Source organism: Hippopotamus amphibius, chromosome 7 (assembly GCF_030028045.1).
Source record: "Hippopotamus amphibius kiboko isolate mHipAmp2 chromosome 7, mHipAmp2.hap2, whole genome shotgun sequence".
Taxonomy (NCBI): Eukaryota; Metazoa; Chordata; class Mammalia; order Artiodactyla; family Hippopotamidae; genus Hippopotamus; species Hippopotamus amphibius.
In genome coordinates, this window is record NC_080192.1 from 24,659,030 (window position 1) to 24,678,674 (window position 19,645).

At 39.4% G+C, this 19,645-nt stretch overlaps 1 protein-coding gene across 3 annotated transcripts in view; it reads left to right on the plus strand.

Annotated features, from left to right (window-relative positions):
* The first annotated feature begins 19,181 nt into the window (after nucleotides 1-19,181).
* Nucleotides 19,182-19,645, plus strand: part of CDK17 (cyclin dependent kinase 17) — a 115,856-nt gene continuing 115,392 nt past the window's right edge. For all 3 annotated transcript variants that reach the window (XM_057740467.1, XM_057740468.1, XM_057740469.1), the window contains exon 1: nucleotides 19,182-19,307. The gene's annotated coding sequence lies outside the window, so the exon portion shown is untranslated. The remainder of the gene's footprint in view (nucleotides 19,308-19,645) is intronic.

The window sequence follows — 19,645 nt, forward strand, 5'->3', positions numbered from 1 at the left end:
ACTGCAATGAGAAGCCTGCAATGAATAGTAGCCCCCATTCACCACAACTAGAGAAAGCCTGCATGCAGCAACGAAGTCCCAATGCAGCCCCAAAATAAATAAATAAATAAGTAAATATTTTTTTAAAAAAAGGAAAGGGGAAGCAGGAAGATGAAGTGTATATCTTAAAGTTCAAAGGTCTACAGTGTTTGTTGCTCTTAGAAAATGCTTTGTGTTTCTTGAGTTCCCAACATTTGCTTATGCATTTCCTTCTGTTTGGAACATCTCTCTTCTCCCTACCCTTCCCTACAAACTATCCAGTTTCTAAGGATTCCTTCCTTCCTCTCATGAAACCTGTCCTGGTCCTACCAACCAAATGTGATCTTCTGTGTGTTCAGTGGTTTGTTCAACAAATATATACTGAGTGCCTGCTAAGTGCCAGACCCTGTTGTAGGCATCAAAGATTAAACGGCAGACAAGACAGGCAGACATAGTCCCGCCTTCATGGAGCTTACATGCTACATGGGGAGACAAATAAAAATGAAGTAAATTAACCAATGAATGAAATAATGGTAAACTGTAAAGCATGCTGTGAAGAAAAACAACAACAATGACAGACAAGGAGCTGAGATAGAGAATTATAGAGGGGAGTCTCCTCTATGATGGGTGGTCAGGGAAGGCCTCTACAAAGAGGTGAAAACATAAGCTGAGACCTGACGGGAGAGGAGGAATTATATGTGCCGAGTGGGGAGAAGACCATTCCAGGCACAGGGAATATCATGTGCAAAAGCCATGAGATGGGGCTGAGTTCATGCATTTGAGGAACAGATCTTTCCTTCCTTTGAAACTCTAGAGCATTTTACATCTTCCTTTGGGGTTTATAATAGTTTCCTTTAATCATAGTTCTTGTTATTTTCTTATTCTCCTTTGCATGCCTTACAATTAGTACATCCTTGAGGGTAAGAATGAGTCTAATTTATCTATGTTTTTCTTTACAGTGCCTAGGATAGTCTCTTGCACAAATTAGATGCTCAGTAACTATGTCTTGAATTCCATAAGACGACAGATTGGGGCCATAGTTACTTAGCCCATAGACTAAGTTGCATATTACACAGCCTTTTACTGAGCTGCATCTTAACCGAATACTTCGGGTTTTTTACCAAAGGTTGTTATAACAGCCGTATTAAATTCGTTATAGTATTTGCTGTTAAATGGTATTAAAAACATTATTCAACATATTATTCAATGTACCCTCTAGGAGTTTTGAAATTCACTGTTAGCAAAAATTTTACTTATGAACTAATTTGCTTCTTCCTTCCTGTACCCAAGATTCATATAATGGATTATGTTTCACCTTACTAGTGTGGGAGCTAGCAAACTAAAGATCAATTTGACTATTTAATTCGAACAATTAAAGCAACGTGTTTATCTATATGGTTATAACATTTGTGTTTTTCTTTTTCCCAGATTCTGACTTTTCTCCTGGTGATGATTAGTATCACAGTTTGCTAGCCTCTGTGCCAAGTGTTTTACATGAATCATCTCATTCAGCCTTTACAACAATCCCAAGTTTTATGGATAAAAACACTAAGACTTAGAGTAATGTCAAACAGATAGGAAGTATTGGAGCCTGGATGGAACCCAGGAAATCTGACTTCCCCACTATGAGGTATTTTAATATCATGTGAGGTGTTATAAATCTCTTAAAATAATTTCAGGAAAGAGAAGGAGAAAAATACACGCATAAGCTTAAGTGTACATATGTATATTTACATAAAGTTATTTGAATCGAATTAAAAATATAAAATATGGGGACTTCCATGGCAGTCCAGTGGTTAAGACTCCCTTCTTCCACTGCAGGGGGCGCGGGTTTGATCCCTGGTGGGGGAACTAAGATCCCATATGCCGAATGGCCAAAAAACAAAAAAACAAAAAAAACTCCCAAAAGACTGGAAGATGTTGATGACCTATCTCTGGTGATCATAAAGAAATATACATCGAGTCCACAAACCCTTTGCTTATTTGATATAGATGAATGGGACCTAAATGACAGTATGTTTTAATGCGGTTTTAGTACACAATTAAATTTAAGATGTAAGAAATTTTATTTTTAAATTTCTTCAGAACATGAGTTTGGATAAAGAATCCCTCAAACTACCAAGTTCAAAATGTGGCCCAGTGCACTGAAGTAAATTTCAAGGAGAGAGTTCCCAGCAGCACTGCGGTAAAATTCCTTAATGTTTGCCATATTTTAATGTAAGATTGGTTCCTAATAAGGAATTGGATCATGGGTTCCTGGCTCTTTCAGACACTCAAGTTGAACTCATCAGGAGAATTTTATGTTGTTTAACACTTAAATAACTGCATTCTCTGTCAGCCAAGATTGTTTTTGCATTTTTATAGAAATAATTTATAGAGAGAAGGGAATTACAGTATTAGAGTTTATTCCCAAGGCAAATGCTATCTTTTAGGATGATATTCAAGGCTATCTCTTTTTCACTCAGGACAAGCATTTACACTGGCACTGGTAAGAAAATAGGGCTATTAATATATTAAGAACCGACAAAATTGCCAGCAAAATTGATTTCCCTTCACCAAAGCTACAGAGGCGAGAAAGCTCAGCAGGAGAACCTGTTTCAGGAACAAACAAAGCCACAGAAGGAAATCCTCCCAGGGCATTCGGACTCATTTAGTGAGAGCAATGGCTTTTCTTTTGCAGGAAGAACAGGTGTTTCCCCAGAAAAAAACCCTGCAGAGTCACCTAGCGAAGCTAACGATTGGAAAACAGCAAAAACTGGATTACTGAAGAATAATTCAGGAGGAAGGTAGAATATTTGCACTTCTACAGCATAGTGTGTTTTGTTTATCTGTCCCTAAGATTACCTGATAATATGATTGGGGGCTTGGGGAGGGGCAAAGAATTATTTGCAACTGAGAAGAAAATTTAGCTCTTCTCTTTCATTTTGGAAGGCATTAATAGAAAAAGCACAAATTAACTGTAGCGTATTATCAAAGCAGTCAGAATTCAAATGAACAACTTTTAGTATAGCTAAGGGCAGTGGAAATAAAATATGCTTTATAAAGAGAAGAAAATGATGGCATAAAATGGTTGCAAAAAGAATCAAGAGACAGCAGGGACTGGGAGATGCACTGGAGTCAGCACCAGTAAGGGCTGCTCAGTTCAGGCACGTGCTTGTTGAAACAAAGGTTTGTCAGGCAAGAACTGCAAGATGCTTCTGCCCGTTGTCAAACTGCGTTGTTAATGGGATGGGGGTGGGAGGAGTAACCGATCAAGTTTATCTAAATATTTCTCCTGAAGCACAATTTCAACACGTTGCTGGATATTAGAGTCTGCCAACTCGACTTGGTGAGTCTTTCAAAACCTTTTTCAGTATTTTATCAGTCAACTGATATTTACTGGGATGTCCACTAACTGCCAGACACTGTAAAGTGCTGGGAGGATACAGGGATGATTAAAAGAAGGAAGATAAGAGAAGGAGATGGTGTGATCAGGTCTCAGAAAAATTGTCTCCTACGGTTCAACCCCATAGGAGCTTGTTTGACATGAAAGAAATTCATTAGATTATAATGGAAATTTTTAAGGACCTGAATTGTGAATTGGGACTCCATTCTTGATAAACATGATTGTGGAGGCTAAGACACAAATCAGAAGACTCTTTGGGAGTGTAGATTTAAGAGCAAAGGGAGCTGGATTTGTTTGTAATGTGATACCTTCTCCAAAGATACTTTTATTCATTTCTCTTTAACTTAATCTCCCCTCCCGTGAAGATCCCATATTTACCCTTCAGCTAAGAATTCTGCTTATACTTGTTTTCTCACCTACATCTCTGATTCCTTCACCTTTGTGTAGTAATTAAGAGCACATGCTTTGGAGCGAAGGAGATCCAATTTCGAATTTTGGCTCAGCCACTAGCCATGTGACATTGGGAAAGTTGGTTATCCTTTCTGAGTTTCAAATTCCTCATCTGAAAAATGAGGACAATAAGAATTATTATGAAAATCAAATGAGACAATATGTGTTAAATAGCTAGCACAATTAGTTGTAGCTAGCATAACTATTACATTCTGAAAGTATCTGCTCTCATATCCAAGGGGTATATGATCTTTTTGACTTCTGCGAGTCTCATTTTTTTCCAATATTCTGTTTCATTTTAACATGTAATTCATATTCTAAAAATAATATAATAGCATTATGGAAATGTTCGGAAGTAGAAGGAAAGAAGCAGTAACTCAATTTTGCTCTCAGAACACAATCATTAAAAATTAAAATTATTCTTAATATTATGATTATCTGTTTATATGGCATCCAGCTGAAACTGAAAGAAAAAAAGTGCTTCTCCTAAGTTGCCACTGTGGGAAAAGAGATTGGAAACAGACATGGCATCATTTGGTTTGATATGCTTTGCTCTATTGCTATAGGATGTGAAAGCCAGGTTACTTATTGTGCACTAAGATTCTCGCTCATGGCGGCCAGCAGGTAAAGAGCTGAAGAAACACCTCTATATCTCTCTACCCTGAAAGTACATGAGACCATGAGGTGGTTTTGTTGTTATTTGTTTTTGTTTTATTTTAAGAGGACTGAAATTGGTAAGGCTGGAATTTTCCAAAAGCCTGCCTTTACCCCAACACTTCCTGTCTGAAGGATTCTAATTGCATTGCTAGGCAAAAGAAGCCATACACAAACCTTGTGCTTTTAAATGGTCAAGTTAAATTATGGCTTGGAATAAAGGAATAATATGGAACCAGTGCCTTTGCCAAATGACATACTCTGCCCTGGATTTACTGACATTCCATCTGTTGTTTTGGAGAAATTTGCAGTTATGCCATTCTCTTGAGCAAAAAGTACCAGTAGTTTTCTAATATCTATCTGTCAAATATGTATTGAAAACATTTTAAAGAACTTTATTTTTGTTAGCCCCATTTAGAAACCTCAAAGGCCCAGGATTACCTGAAATGGTAAAGTTACTTCTTCAAATTAAAACCCTTATTGCAAACAAAATTTTGGAACTATGGTGCCCATGCAGTGTTTGGCAACACATGTGAGTTTTCTGCTTTGATGAGGAAAGAAGCTCAACACATCACCATGAGTCACAGCTTTCTATATCACCTTGCAGAGGCACCAAAGCCCTTGCCAATAGTCCTGAAGAAGTTTTGCCTATTGCTACAGAAGTCATCAATTTCTCCACACACAGGGATTTGACTCATTGGGATTTAAAGGAATTTCTGTTGAGAAATGGAAGCAGAATATGAAGTTATTCTTTGAAATTCCCTCCTAAAATAATACCACCGGGAAAAAGTCATTTGTAGCTTTGATTTATTTGTTCAAGAGAATAAGATAAGGCTTTTTTTTTTTTTCCCAGCATAAGGTCCTGAGGACACCATTTTGGAAGCTAACCAAAACATACACACACCAAAAAAACCCACAAGCCCTTTTGGCCAAGTTACCACTGTGGGAGAAGAGACTGGAAACAGACAAATATGAACCTTTCCCATGCAGGAGGAGAGTCTCCTGGCCCCACTCAAGAGTGATAAAACTTGTCAGTTTCTCACACGGCAGAAACCTACAGACACCTGGAAACACTGAAGAACTTCTCCGAAGGTTAGTTATACTCATTTGACTTTAAAATTGAAATGTGGATTTTAATCATTTTCTTGCTGACATAAACAGCAGAGATGATTCAGACTTTGCAGAGATGACCAAATTCATTGACCCAAGAAAGAGGAAATGATGCAACTGTATCAGCTTGAAGAATCCTGGAGAAATCCAATGTGTCTTAGCATAATAAGCCTATCCATTTGCTACTAACTGCTTTGTTAATTGGGGCTTACTTTCAATTGTTGCTCTCAAAATTAAAAGTCAAAATTGATAGAATAGCAAAAATGACAAGCATTGTGATACAAGGACTATTCCATAATTTCTTCTCTTCAAGTCAAATGATGGTAGCCTTCTCATTTAAATTTGCTTTGGGGAAGAATTTTAATTTTGTTATTTTGCTTTTGCACATTTGGATTAATTTCAAATTACTTCATTTATATGAATAAATAAGAATGAGAAAAGGAAAAATTTTTGTAAGTTTTTTCCTATGTGAAGAAAATTAATTTCTAATGCGATAAAATTAAGTATGTGCCCAAATTTGAGGGGATGTTTATGTGCATTTTTGTGAGACAATGATTCTTTTCTTTCATCAGCTCAAACGAGGTGAGTGACACCCCCTCTTCAAAATAGTTAAGAACTGTCGATCTAATATGGCCACCTCATTTTACAGTGAGTAAGTGGAGACTCCAGAACATTGAAATAATTGCCCAAACTCACACAGCTAGTAAGTGTTAGAACTGGAATTTGAGTCCAGCCCTCTTGTGTCTAAGGTCACTGTACTATGTTGCCATTAAATTTCCTCAGTGGAACATCCGACAGTCACGTAAGAAAGTTCTTTGGAACCAAAACAAAACAACCAACGAACCAACCAACCAAAAAAACAAAAAACAAAAAAACAAAACTGTGAAAGTGAAAGCTCTTGTTCCAAATGTGTTACTATCGGATTTTCCCAACCATCACCGCCAACCTGTCTAGACCTGCACTGATTGTCAGTTGCTTGGGAAATCCGTCTGCCACCTACCCCATCTTGTTCCTGCCTGTTTTTCTTCCTTAATGACAGATGTCCCAGTTTCAAATCCACTAGTATCTTAAATAACCAACACCAGCCTTCACCTGGGTGTGTCTCTGTTCTCTAAACCCAAACCCTAGTTTTTCCTTCTGTGTCATTTTGCCATTGTCTGAACTCTGTAACACTGTCTTAGTCAGTTTGGGCTGCTTAAACAGAGTACCATAGACTGGTTGGCTTATAAACAACAGAAATTTATTTCTCCCACAGTTCTGATGGCTGGGAAGTCCAAGATCGAGATGCTGGCAGATTTTGTGTCTGGTGAGAGCCCACTTCCTGATTCACAGACACCCATCTTCTTACTGTGTCCTCACAAGGCAGAAAGGACAAGGGAGCTCTCTGGGGTTTTTTATAAGAGTATTAATCCCACTCATGAGGACTTCACTCTCATAACCTAGTCACTTACCAAAGTTCCCACTTTCTAATAGTATTAATTTGGGGGTTAAGGATTTAACAAATGAATTTTAGGGGGACATAAACATTCATTCTATAGCAAATAGCTTATACTAGTTAGTGAATTCTGTAGTGAACATCTTGTGGCCATATGCTGAAATGGACCCTTTGCTTTAAAAAGAAAAAAAAGGAAAAGCTAATTTAAAGCCATTTCATCTTCAAATATATGAAAGTCACATACTATTCACATCTAATTTAATAATGTCTTTTTTATAATATGAATTATTTTGAGTTCAAGAATTTTTCTTAAATTGCTAATCAAAACAACAAAACAGGACTTCCTAGGTGGCGCAGTGGTTAAGAATCCACCGGCCAATGCAGGAGACACAGGTTCCAGCCCTGCTCTGGGAAGATTCCACATGCCACAGAGCAACTAAGCCCGTGCACCACAACTATTGAGCCTGTGCTCTAGAGCTTGTGAACCACGACTATTGAGCCCATGTGCCACAACCATTGAAGCCCACGCACCTAGAGCCCATGCTCCGCAAAAAGAGAAGCCACTACAATGAAGGAGGAGGTCGCGCACCACAATGAAGAGTAGCCCCCGCTCTCAGCAACTAGAGGAAGCCTGTGTGCAGCAATGAAGACCCAACGCAGCCAATAAATTAAATAAATAAATAAATAAATTTATAAAAACAACAACAACAAAACAGAGTTGAAAGTTTGCCTCTTAGCCTACAATTCCTTGTCTGCTGCTTTGAAGAAGGAGTAGACCATTTTAGTTAGATTTGTTTCTAGTACCTGAACAATAAATAATAACGATAGTAGCTGTCAATATTAATATGGTCCTGGGAGCTGTATAAGCCTGTCTCTAATCCTTATAATCGTTCCGCAAAGTGGAAAGTATTATCCTAATCTATAGATGAGAAAATTAAGGTCAAACAGGTGAAGTGACTTGCTTATTATTATGTTACCCAGAATAAATATTTTAAAAAATTTGTATCAAGCCCAACAATTAGACACATCTTCTATCACTAAAAATGTGCATAGTTTAGAGGTAGTTCAGAAAAAAATGTGTGCCTTCTTCTAGGGAACCCCAAAGGCACTTGTTGGCCCCCAGTCCAATTTCCCCTCTCTGAAAGTAGGAACCCCTTAGGTTGAAGCAGCAGCACTGGGTGAAATCAGGGGGGAGATTTGAGAGGATGAACAAACGGAAGTCAACAGTATTCCAGGGGAAACGATGACAGAGGCAGCATCAGTTTTCAAAAACTCAGCTTGCCTGAAGACATGGTTGTCTCCAGCAATGGAGAAGAGTAATTACATAGTACATGTGACAGCTGACGGAGCAGGAACACAAGTGAGGAACCCATTCGTTGCAGCAACACCCAAGCACACTCTGGGGAAGACTTTGCAGAGAGGTGGGGAGGGCCCATGAAATAGAGGTTACAGAGTGTTAAGTAGCCAATAAATAGGTTAATCATAAAGACAACAGGAACAAGTGTTTGTGATAACCAAAGTGAAGAATATGATACAAAATTACCTGTACACTATCAAAAAATATGAATATCAAATAAAGGCTACAGAGAGATACTTAAAAATGGTCAAAGTTATTGTGTTGGAATTGAAGAGTTATGGGTGATTTTCTTTCATTTATTTTCTGAGCCTTTTGTGATATTATTATAATTTTTAGAGTTTTTACCAAAAAGGAAATGGGTGAAGAGAACATTTAAATAACATTTTTATCTTCTATAAGAAAAAGAGAAAGTTCTTAGAGGGGTGAAATAGGGAGGGTGGGAAGGAGTCAAGGGAAGGAGGGGATATGAGACTCTCTCTCTCTCTATATATATATAAACACAGCTTATTCACTTTGTTGTACAGCAGAAACTGGCACAACAGTGTAAAGCAATTATACTCCAATAAAGAGCTTAAAAAAAAAGAAAACTGTCATGAAAATTAAAAAAAAAAATCTAATATTTTCTTCCATCCATCTTCTGTCATCTTTTCAAAGTCTGTCTTTAACTGCTTCTCATTCCAATCCATTCCTTCTTTCAAATAAAACATATTACTCCCCCTCGGGCTAAATTACGATATAGTTTGAGCCTGTTGTGTCACTTGTGTGAGCCATACAGACATGCCTAAATCTGAGTGGGAAGTATGTGACTTGCAAAAAAAAAAAGCTGAGACATCCAATTTGTAAGAGAGCAGAAGGCATGAATCAGATACAAAAGGATGAACACTGTTGCTCGGGGAAAAATCGAAAAACTTAGATGCCAAACTTGGGCAGTGAGGTTGTTTTGAATGGGAAAGTTGGAAACTTGATTCTAGGGAAAGAAATAGATTGCTTCACATTTAATGGGCTTGCAATACAAATGAAAACTAAATTTATTTCTGAAGATTATTTTAAAATAAATGTAACATTTACATCTATTGTGAAATAAAATGCTTAACCTAACAAAAGTTTAGTACTCATCTTAATCTTGCTTTGCATAAACACTAGATGAAAACTTTATATGACTCTAAACAGTTATAATTATACTATTCTCTAAAAACAAATGCCTAGGTAGTAACCAAATAACTAACTTAAAATTTAAATTTCAAAATATTGGCATGCAGACAAGATTCCTAAACAATGGCATGGCCCATCCACAATTTGGCAAAGGAATAGAGGCTTTTTCAAAATGTCCTGATTTCGGAAGATGCCTTAGAGGACTGGGGCGGGGAGGGTGGGGGGGACTCGAGGAGGGGGGGAGTCAAGGAAGGGAGGGAATACGAGGATATGTGTATAAAAACAGATGATTGAACTTGGTGTACCCCCCAAAAAATAATTAATAAACTAAAAAAAAAAAAAACTAAAAAAAAAAAGTCCTGATTTCTTTTTTCTTTGCTTCATTATCTGTTTTTGCTTTTTGATTTTTTAAAAAATATTTATTTATTTAGTTAGTTTGGCTGCATTGGGTCTTTGTTGTGGCACATGGGATCTTCTTTGCAGCATGTGGGCTCTTTTAGTTGCAGCAAGTGAACTCTTAGTTGTGGCATGCATGCAGGATCTAGTTCCCCAATCAGGGATTGAACCCTGGCCCCCTGCATTGGGAGCACAGTCTTACCCACTGAACCACAAGGGAAGTCCCTCTTTATCTGTTTATCAAATCACTCATACAAAGAAAAACATCTGCCTTTTGTCTGTACATATCACAGATTTGCTGGGGTTTTTTTGAAACTGGTTACTATTAATAATTGAATTACTATTAATAAGCAATTGGCTTTTGAAATAAATATATCAAAAATTATAGAAGGAGTAGACTGCCCACCTTGCAAATTCTGCTTGGCGCTAGGATGTTCTGTCAAATACATGCAGTGCAGTCCATGTGGCCAGGGATTACCACATAAGGTACTTCTGCATTCTCTGTAGCACTCAATGTTAGACTCCTAATTCGTCACCAATAAGTGCTTGTTGACTTATCTTCTGTAAGAGTGTAACCTTGATTTCCTACATCCTCCACTTCTCTCAATGAGAAGTCTTCCACCTCCCCTGAGCAGCACATTCAAACTTTTACGCCCTTAGTTCTTTTTGAGCTATGACGAGGCCTTTTTTGCCCCTGATGGACACTAAGCCCTTTGGGGACAGAAACATTGCTTATTATCTATTCCCTACAGTGCCTAGTACATTGTGGACACCAAACGCATATTGGTTGGAGGAATACTTGAATGAAAAGATCATTGAAAAGTAAATATGAGAATTGAAAGACTTCTTCCAGTTCCCAACCCTAAAATTGTTTATCTCTGATAAAATAAATTGAGGTTTATAGGCATGCTTGTAAATACAAGGTATAAGAAGTAGAAAAATTAGGAATCTATGTTCCTGTGTTTTGCTTCCCTTACAGGAAAATCTTTACAGATCACAAAGTACATGTGTTTTATTCATAACAACTATTACTGACCCTTCACATTCTGAATGTTAATGCTTCTGATGAAACACACTAGGATAGAAACATCTAATTCTTTTCTAAATGGAGCTGCTAATCTTCCAGCAACAGTCTCTATTCCTTTTTCTAAATACTTTGGCTCCTCTTCTTAGAAGACAGATTATTTCTCTTGAGCATTATAAACTTAGATCTCTGCCTTCCTAGATGCATTTTCATCAAAGTATTTTTCCATGACTTTTATAGTCATGGTGCGCAGGAGTGGAAGGAAGAACACTAACATTTATTCATTGCCTGTTACGTGTCAAATATTGTTAGGCATTTTTATATTTGGTGTCTTGAATCCTCATGAAAGGCCCCATGAGATAAGCCCATTTTACATGTGAAGAAATTGAAGCTCAGGAAGATTGACTATCTTTCTCATTGTCTTACAACAGATAGTGGAGCTAAGATTTAAATCATTTCACTTTGACTCCTATAGTCTTTCTATTATATCATGATAAAATTTTTGTAAAAATGTATGCAAAATAAAAGTGGGCTGGAATATTTGACTCCATTTCCTCTTAATAGTGAATAGAAGGTAGTGAAGGAATAAAGCAGCCCTTGTGAAATGTCTTTGTGTTTCTAGGTGTATGAGAGGTAATACTGAAATATTTAGCACTTCTGATGCCTTCCAATCAAACTAGGATTTGCAGCTGGGTAACTGTTATGAGCTATGGAAAGCAGTTCTGGCTGTGATCTACCTGATGGCTTGAGTTTCAGGGTGCCCAGAGATACAGGATGTCCTGCCAGTGGCAAGCTTCCCCTTGCCTAGAGGAAAAGCACCTTCAATTGCATAGATAATCTACATTTCAGGAGATTATCTGGAATTTCAGGAGATTCTTTCTATAAAAACAGAAAGAAAAAAATGTATATATATATTCAGAAAATGTATGAAATAAACAATATTTGAAACTTTTTCGATTTTTTCACATTGAAGAGGTAGAGGGAGAAGGGAGCTGACATTTATTGAATACTATAATTTGCTTTAAAAGCGTGTTCTAGATTTACCAGGTCAGTATTTTATACAGGGTCAAGTAGGTTTATAGAGACGTAGCTCGCTCACTATTGCCCACTGCTACATCCTTTTTCACCATGGAGAGAAATCTGTCAAAAAAATCTAATCTTACTTGTAGCTTTTATTAACCTCTTCTTTGACCCTGAGGCTAGATAGTACCTATGGGTTAAGTGCTGTGACTTCTATATAGATGTACTTACAGACAGCCTGCATTTATAACCCTGTAAAAAATTCAGACTTGTAGAGACAGGTGAGGTAATAGTTTCAAATGCCTTTGGAACACATTTTCTTTCTCTCTTTTTAAAGAGTATTATTCAGTTATGATTAACATAAAATAAATTGCACATATTTAAAGAGTCCAATTTGATGTTTTCACATATGTATACAGCCATGAAAATCACAATACAGAAAAAAAGAGAACACGTCTATCAACCTCACAAGTGTCCTCATGCTCCTTTTAATCTTTTCCTCCCCCAGACCCAGGCAGCCACTAATCTTCTTTCTGTCACTATAGATTAGTTTGCATTTCCTATAATTTTATAAAACTGGAAACATACGGTGCGCACGCTCTTCTTTGATCTGACTTCTTTCACTCAACGTTATTATTACGGGGTTCATCCACGTTGTTGCATGTATAAGTGATTTACTCCTTTTTATTGCTGAGTAGTATCCTACGCTGAGTATGAACACACCACAGTTTGTTTATCCATTTATTCGTTCATGTACTCATCCTCTTGGTTCACCCTGTCCTCCATGCCAAAATTACTTTCTCTGATTTGCAATTTGCAAATACCCTTGGCATTTACCCAGGTATAGTGGACACCTGTGATTTTTGACAGTCCTGTCTCCCTTCCCTCTTCCATCTGTTCATAGCACCCTGCTGTTCCTTGGACAACTTCATCTCCCCCACTGCACATGGTCTGGTGGGACTCTTCTGATTACAGGGTGGACACATATGACCCAGGCTGGACCAATCCCAGTTCTTCCTTGGAATTTTCTGAAAGAAACTCCTTTCCTTTAGATTAGGAACTGTGAGGGTGTGATCCCAGAGATGCCAGTGAACTTGAAAAGAAGCAGTGAGAGAAAGAAGCAGGCACAGGCTGAAGCCCAAATGAGAGATGGAGTGATTGTTCTGAGGCAGACTTCCTGGATCCAGCTGATGAGAAAGCTTGCTCATCCCTGGCCTTTTGCATTTTAATTACCCTACTTGTGGTAAGAATAAACCCCCATTTTGTTTTGGGGGAAATCTCTCTTCCCATACTCTCAGTGCATGGTATCCAGATGAAGCAAACTCCACTCTGGCTTTAAGGCTGGAGTATATGTGGCCAATCACTCAATTGCCTTATAAAAGTAATTTTATTTCAGCAACGAGAAAGATGCAAATGCCACAGTGACATTCATTGATTCAAGCTGGGCTAATTAGAGTAATGTTTGTGCTACTGGGGATGTTGCTCTCTTTTATCTGCAAGGCTTGAAATGGAAAGTTTAGAGCTACAAATATTGCAGCCATCTTTTGACCTAATGGGTGAATAAGCCAAGTCGGCCAAAGGCAGAACCCAGGGAAGGAGAAAAATCAGGTCTTCATGACATCACGTGGACTTCTTGGATAAGATATCCTTAAAGCCTGTACTACTCTGGTCTTTGCAGTTATGTAAACAACAAAATTCCCCTTTCGTATAGATTATTTGGATTGCTGTTTATGTCACAAAAGAAAAAGGTGTGATACAGGTGTTTTTCATTCATTGTCTCATTTAACTCCTATAATCTGGCAGGTACGTTACGATCCTAATTTTACATATGAGGAAACTCTTAGTTAAGTAATCAACCAAATCCTCACAGTGGCAAAGCTAGGACTCCCATGCAAACACTTGATTGCCAAGTTCAGGTCCTTTGCAATACTGCTTCAGGGCTAGAACCCTAAGCAGGCCCATGTTCTTTTAGACTTTCTATTACACGAAGTTTAATCTTAATTAACATTTGCGTCTTTCTTGTTGCTGAAATAGAATTACATTTATAAGGCTTAATTCTTCTCCTTCTCCTCTGCCCCTGCGTTTTACCTTTCTTGTCACCTTTTTTCTCTTCCTTTGTTTTTAATTTTTGCACTTTTCCGATGTTAAATGCCAAACAGTTGCTCTAGTCTCCTCTTCACAGGTCATATCAACTCTAAAATGCTCCCAGGGGTCTATTGGCTTGGGCGAGGCAAAGTTAATTTACTGAAAAACTTGCCCTTCTGAACTCATAGCCAAAGACTAGAAGAGCACATGTTATAAACGTCTCTAAAAGCAAATCACTGGGCCAAACTTCAAAGATGACAAAACCAAAAGGCCATTGCTGCTACTCCCTCTCTTCTCTCATTCTTTCAAGGAGGAAAAAAGGTCAATAATCATTCTGACAAGCGCTTGGGAAAGTGGCTAATTGCCACATCCTCCTTCTTAATATGCTTAAGAGGGGAAAACCTTTACTGCCCTAGCTCCCACTTTTCAACAAGGTTTCTTCGTCATTGGTTTTTTTTTTTAAGGGGAGGAATTTGTTAAATCTTAAAGGTGGCTTCATGTTGTGTTTCATTTCTCAGGAAGCTCAAATATTGATTAATAGCCCCCCCCTGCTTGTTTTTCAGTAGACAGACCATCACTTTAGCTAAAAGCAATTAATATCACAAGGTTTAAAAAAGAAAGAGAAAAACTATTTAATCCCTTCTTAGTTTCTTAATAGAGCCTTGTGTGGAGTCTTACTGGAAGCCTGGAGACCAGAAAAACTAAGCAATTTTGTCAACAAATAGAGAACAACTTCATCTTAAAAGGAAATGTTTGAAAACTGTCTTCCTTAACTGCCAAGACTGAGTTTGGTTTCTGGATTTATTTTCCTTGTAAGGACACCTGACATCACTCTCCTGAAAGCTTTTAACAATGTTGCATGGACTGTACCAAATATCTTGGATGCTATCTGTCAACACTTTACAGTTAAATCCAATATTTCAAACATTGTAAATCTGAAAATTTAGATGTAGGCAGGGAAGAAACTTCCCTCCCCAAATTTAAAACTTGTATGTCTATGGAGATATTTTGATAATGATTTTAAATAGATCTGACTGTAAACTACCCACTAGAGTTAACTTTCATAGTGATGGGCTACAACCGTATCATTATGCATTGGTATCAAGCTGTTTTGCAAATGTTGGAATGGTACAAAATATTTATAAAAAATAAATGTTGGGGTAAGTCTAGCTGTTTTGCTTTCAAAGCAGTTTCAAAAGATCCTTTGAAAATTTACTTTTCTCACCTATAGTTTCACTTTTACCAAATGTAAAATTATTTTGCTCAAGTGGGATCTTAGGGGGAAGATAGTTGATTGCTGCCCTTAGCCGATTTGCTTCACTCCTGTTGCAAAAAAAGACTTACTACATGGTTCAGCCTAGCAAAATAGGGAGGAATGTAGACACAAAGCTTTTTCCCAATTTGGTATGTTAACTAATTTCTTTGAGAATTTTTTACAATTATTAATAACTGGAGATGGTCCAGAAATTCATACATGTGTAAAATTGTTTTGTAGATAGGTAAAGCTATGTACTGATGTGCAGAGTAATGGTTTTCAAACTTTCTTGTGCAGTGGAATCCTAGAGGACTTGTTAATACTGCTTGCTGGTTTCTATCCCAGAGTTTCTGATTCAGTTGGTGTCAGGTGGGTCCCGAGAATTTTTGTTTCTAAGAAATCCCCAGGTGATGTTACTGCCGCTAGTTTGGGGACCATCATTTGAGAACAACTGATGTTGAGCAACTGAAAATCAGCTTGAGTGTCTTTTTTCCATATCTTATCTGGTCATGTTTCACATTTGTTTCCCAGGCTATGTCACTCTCAAAGTGTGCATCACTGCAAAGATTAAAGCTATTTAACATTTTGGGATACACTGGTTAAACTGGAAAGAAAATTACTTGTAATATCAGAACTTCTCAGAGCTTTTAATATGTAAATATGTATTGTGAATTTCCAAAAGAGATCAAGTAGTTGAATTGATCTTGAGATCCTTCTCAACCCTTTCCCCCCACTGAGCTTAGGGAATATCTATTAAACACAGTTTAAGAAATGCTCTAAGTAATTTTATAACTTAACTTTATTTTACAAGGTTAAAACAAAGTCTATATTACAACCTAGGAAAAAGGCCAACATGCCAAAAACATGACGTGTGAATTTTAAATCAATTTAAAAAAGTAACTAAATAGATGCACTCACCCATTATTTTGATTGAATGTCATTTTTTTAAAATTTCGATAAGCACAGATAAAAAGAGATCTACCCTCTGAAATTCTTCAGGGTAGAGTACAGTATCATTAATTATAGGCACAATTCTGTACAGCAGATCTCTAGAACTTTTTCATCTTGCATAACTGAAACCTTATACCCATTGAATAGCAACTCCCCACTTCCCCCTCCCCCACCCCAGCCCCTGGCAATCCTCCTTCTACTTTCTGCTTCTGAATTTGACTATTTGTCACACTTCATATAAATGGAATCATGAAGTATTTGTCCTTCTGTGATTGGCTTATTTCACTTAGTGTAACGTTCTCCTCATTCATCCCTGTGGTAGCACCATTTCCTTCTTTTTAACGGCTGAATAATATTCCACTGTATGTAAATACCACATTTTCTTTTTTCATGTGATCTTTTCTTGATCAAATCATTTACTGAGGTGATACAAAGAAAGAAGTCATTCAGACTCTGCTGATAATCAAGGCTTTCCTGACCTCACCACCTATTCTGTCCCACCCCTCAATTTCTTTTCCATTAATGTTTCACTTTTTTCATTAGCTTTCTCATGATTATGAGTTATCTTATGAATTCCTTAAAGGAATTAGGTTTATTGCTTGTTTCTAGCACTAGGAAATAGTTCCATGAGGGCTATACCTTGTTGGTCTTGTTCACTGCTATCTCTTCAGTGCCTAGAACAGTGCCTGGCACATTAGGAGCAGTCAGTAAATACTTTTTGATGGAAAGAATAAATAGATCGGTAACAATCATCATCTAAGTTCTAATTATGAAAACTTTATTATGGTAATAAAAGGTGTAGGAAGAGGAAAAGGTGCTCTTTAGCAGCTTTAGATGAGGGAATTAAAACATTCTTTTGATTTCCAATGGAATAATTCCAATATAATGATAGAAGGGGGAATGATTGATGTGAAACTCAGGATGCTATTTTGTAAACTCACTTTTATTATGATTTTTAACATTTACTAAGGCTCCAAGAAAAGGCATACAATTATTTTTTAAAATAAGGCAAGTATGTGAAAAATATTTGATATATAAGTAGGTCTTATAAAAATATCAACTTTTCTGTCTTTCCAACTTTAAAAATCTCTGAATGATGCTACTTCTTGCCACATTACAAAGTTCTTTGACTTGGACAAATATAAAAAGCATCAATTACAGTGTTGTTGTTGTTGCTGTTTTTTAAAGCCCACTTGTTTTAAAGGAGAGCTTGTTATATATTTGTGTTCTTGTATGATAAACAAGTGTTAAATACTTGTAGAGCACAAATCTCCCTACCTTACCGATTCTGGTAATTTTAGAGGTATGGGAGAAGTCTGATTGTATGACTGTTGAATATTACAGTAAATACATTCAATTTTGTCCAACAAAATAAGAGAAGTCAGGTATTATTTTAGGGGGAAAGGATTCACCCAGGAATCCAAGAAAATAACTGTCAGAAGTCCTTAGGACATAATGTGATTTGAAGTTACATTAAAAATTTATTGTCTATTTCCAGGTATTACAATGGAAAAATCTATCTCACTTCAGCATGCCTTTTATGTGGTTTTAATTTTTTTTCTTGTTTAGGTTGTCTACATCCGGTCTCCAGTCTCTTCTTTCCAATCCTCTCATTATCTCCCTCTAGGGGGTTATGTTTGTGTATACTTTTTGCTTTCATCTTTTTAGTGGAAAAAAAGTGGGTCAGTATTACTTCAGTTTGTCTTCACTTTCACTCTGCTGCTCATTCCTGAACTAGCTTTTAGCCTCTGGGAAAGAAGAAAGTAAAAACATTTACAGAAACTGGGCCAACCTCTCGGCGGCCCCCCTCGTCCAGGAAAACAAAACCTAACCAACTCTGCAACAGAAGTCCCTTTCTGTTCGCATAGCACCTTCTATTTCCCTTCTCGTAAAGCTCAGATTTTTATTATAATTGCTTATGGAGTATCTTTCATCCCAGCGAGACTCTCAGTATATAAAGAAGTATGTAGTTTAAATGAATAAATGCTGCCTGTGTGAGTGACTGCCGTCCTGGTACCCACCCAGCCACTCACAATAAAGGAGAAAAGTTGCCGCAATCAAGCTCAGGTGTGGGTCCTTTGACATCCACTTTCTAGAGAACCAGTAGAGAACTGCGACAATGGTATCTAAATTACATAATTACCTGGATAATTTAAGCAACAGTTTTTGTTTTGTTGGGGGCTTGGAAGATGAAGGGGCTGAACTACTCAGATAATCTCTCCCCCATTCGCCGTGGACAGGCACCGCCTCACCTTCTCTCTGTGGTGGGGTCTCCTCACCCCTCCCACCGCCCTCCTACCTCTCGGGAAGCCAGGTACCGGAGACGGAGGCCCCCCCACCACGGGGCGGGGGGTTTCCCGGGGATACCCCGCCCCGCCCTCTAGGCCCCGCCCCGGCCCCGTCCCCCCGCCGCCGCCGGCAGGGGTCGCGCTGCCCGCGGCAAGCGGCTAAAGAGGGGGTGGGGGAAGCTCCCGCGACCGGTCGCCTTTCTCTGCCGCTGCTGGTTGGATCGTTTCAATAAAAGTCTTTTTTCTCTCTCGCTCGCTCTCCCCCGGGGAACAGGCGGAGGCGTCAAGCCGCAGCCGCCGAGTGAGAAAGCGACGCATACGCAGCGAGCGTCTCCTCAGCTTCGCACGGTCCAGCTCCAGAGAAGAAGGAGCCCGTGTTCGGCCGGGCCGCCTCAGCCAGGCGTCGGCGCTTCCCTCCCCGCCTCGCTCCCGCCGCGGCTCCTCCAAGGGGATTAGTGGGCCGCCCGCGCGGCTCGGCGGCCCGGGAGCCATGTTGTCCGGGGGGCTTGACAACGCGTGAGGGACCCGCGGCCCCTCCCGGAGGCTTGGACCCTCGGCGTGAGCTGGAAGGCGGCTGCGGCGGCGGAGGCCTGCGCCTCGGAGGCGCCTCGGGTCGGCCAGCCGCTGGGACCCGGACCTGCATCCGGTCGCCACGGGCGTCGGCGGAGCCGCTTTCCCTCTGCGCCTCGCCTCGCCTGCTCTCGGGACGCGGCCCCCGCACTTGCTGGTGAGTTGGCGGCTGGGCGGCCGCGCGGGGCTTTCCCTGCTGCCACGCCGACCCCGGACCGAGGGGCCGGAGGGTGCGTGGGACTGGGAGCCGGGGCGGGCGGCTGGTGGGGGCGCGGGAGGCTCAGGCCCGGCCGGGAAGTTGAGAGAGGGCGGCGCGCCGCAGGGGGCTCGCTTGTGCCGGTCGCCCCTCGGGTCCGCTGCGGACCCGGGTCGCCGGGGCATTTCCGGGCATGGGGTGGGGTGTGGGTGTCTGACGCTCGGGCTCCTTCGCGGGAGGCGCCCCCAGCCGCCGCCTCCGTGCTTGCTGCCGCTCTGGTCTCCGGGGGAGGCCGGTCT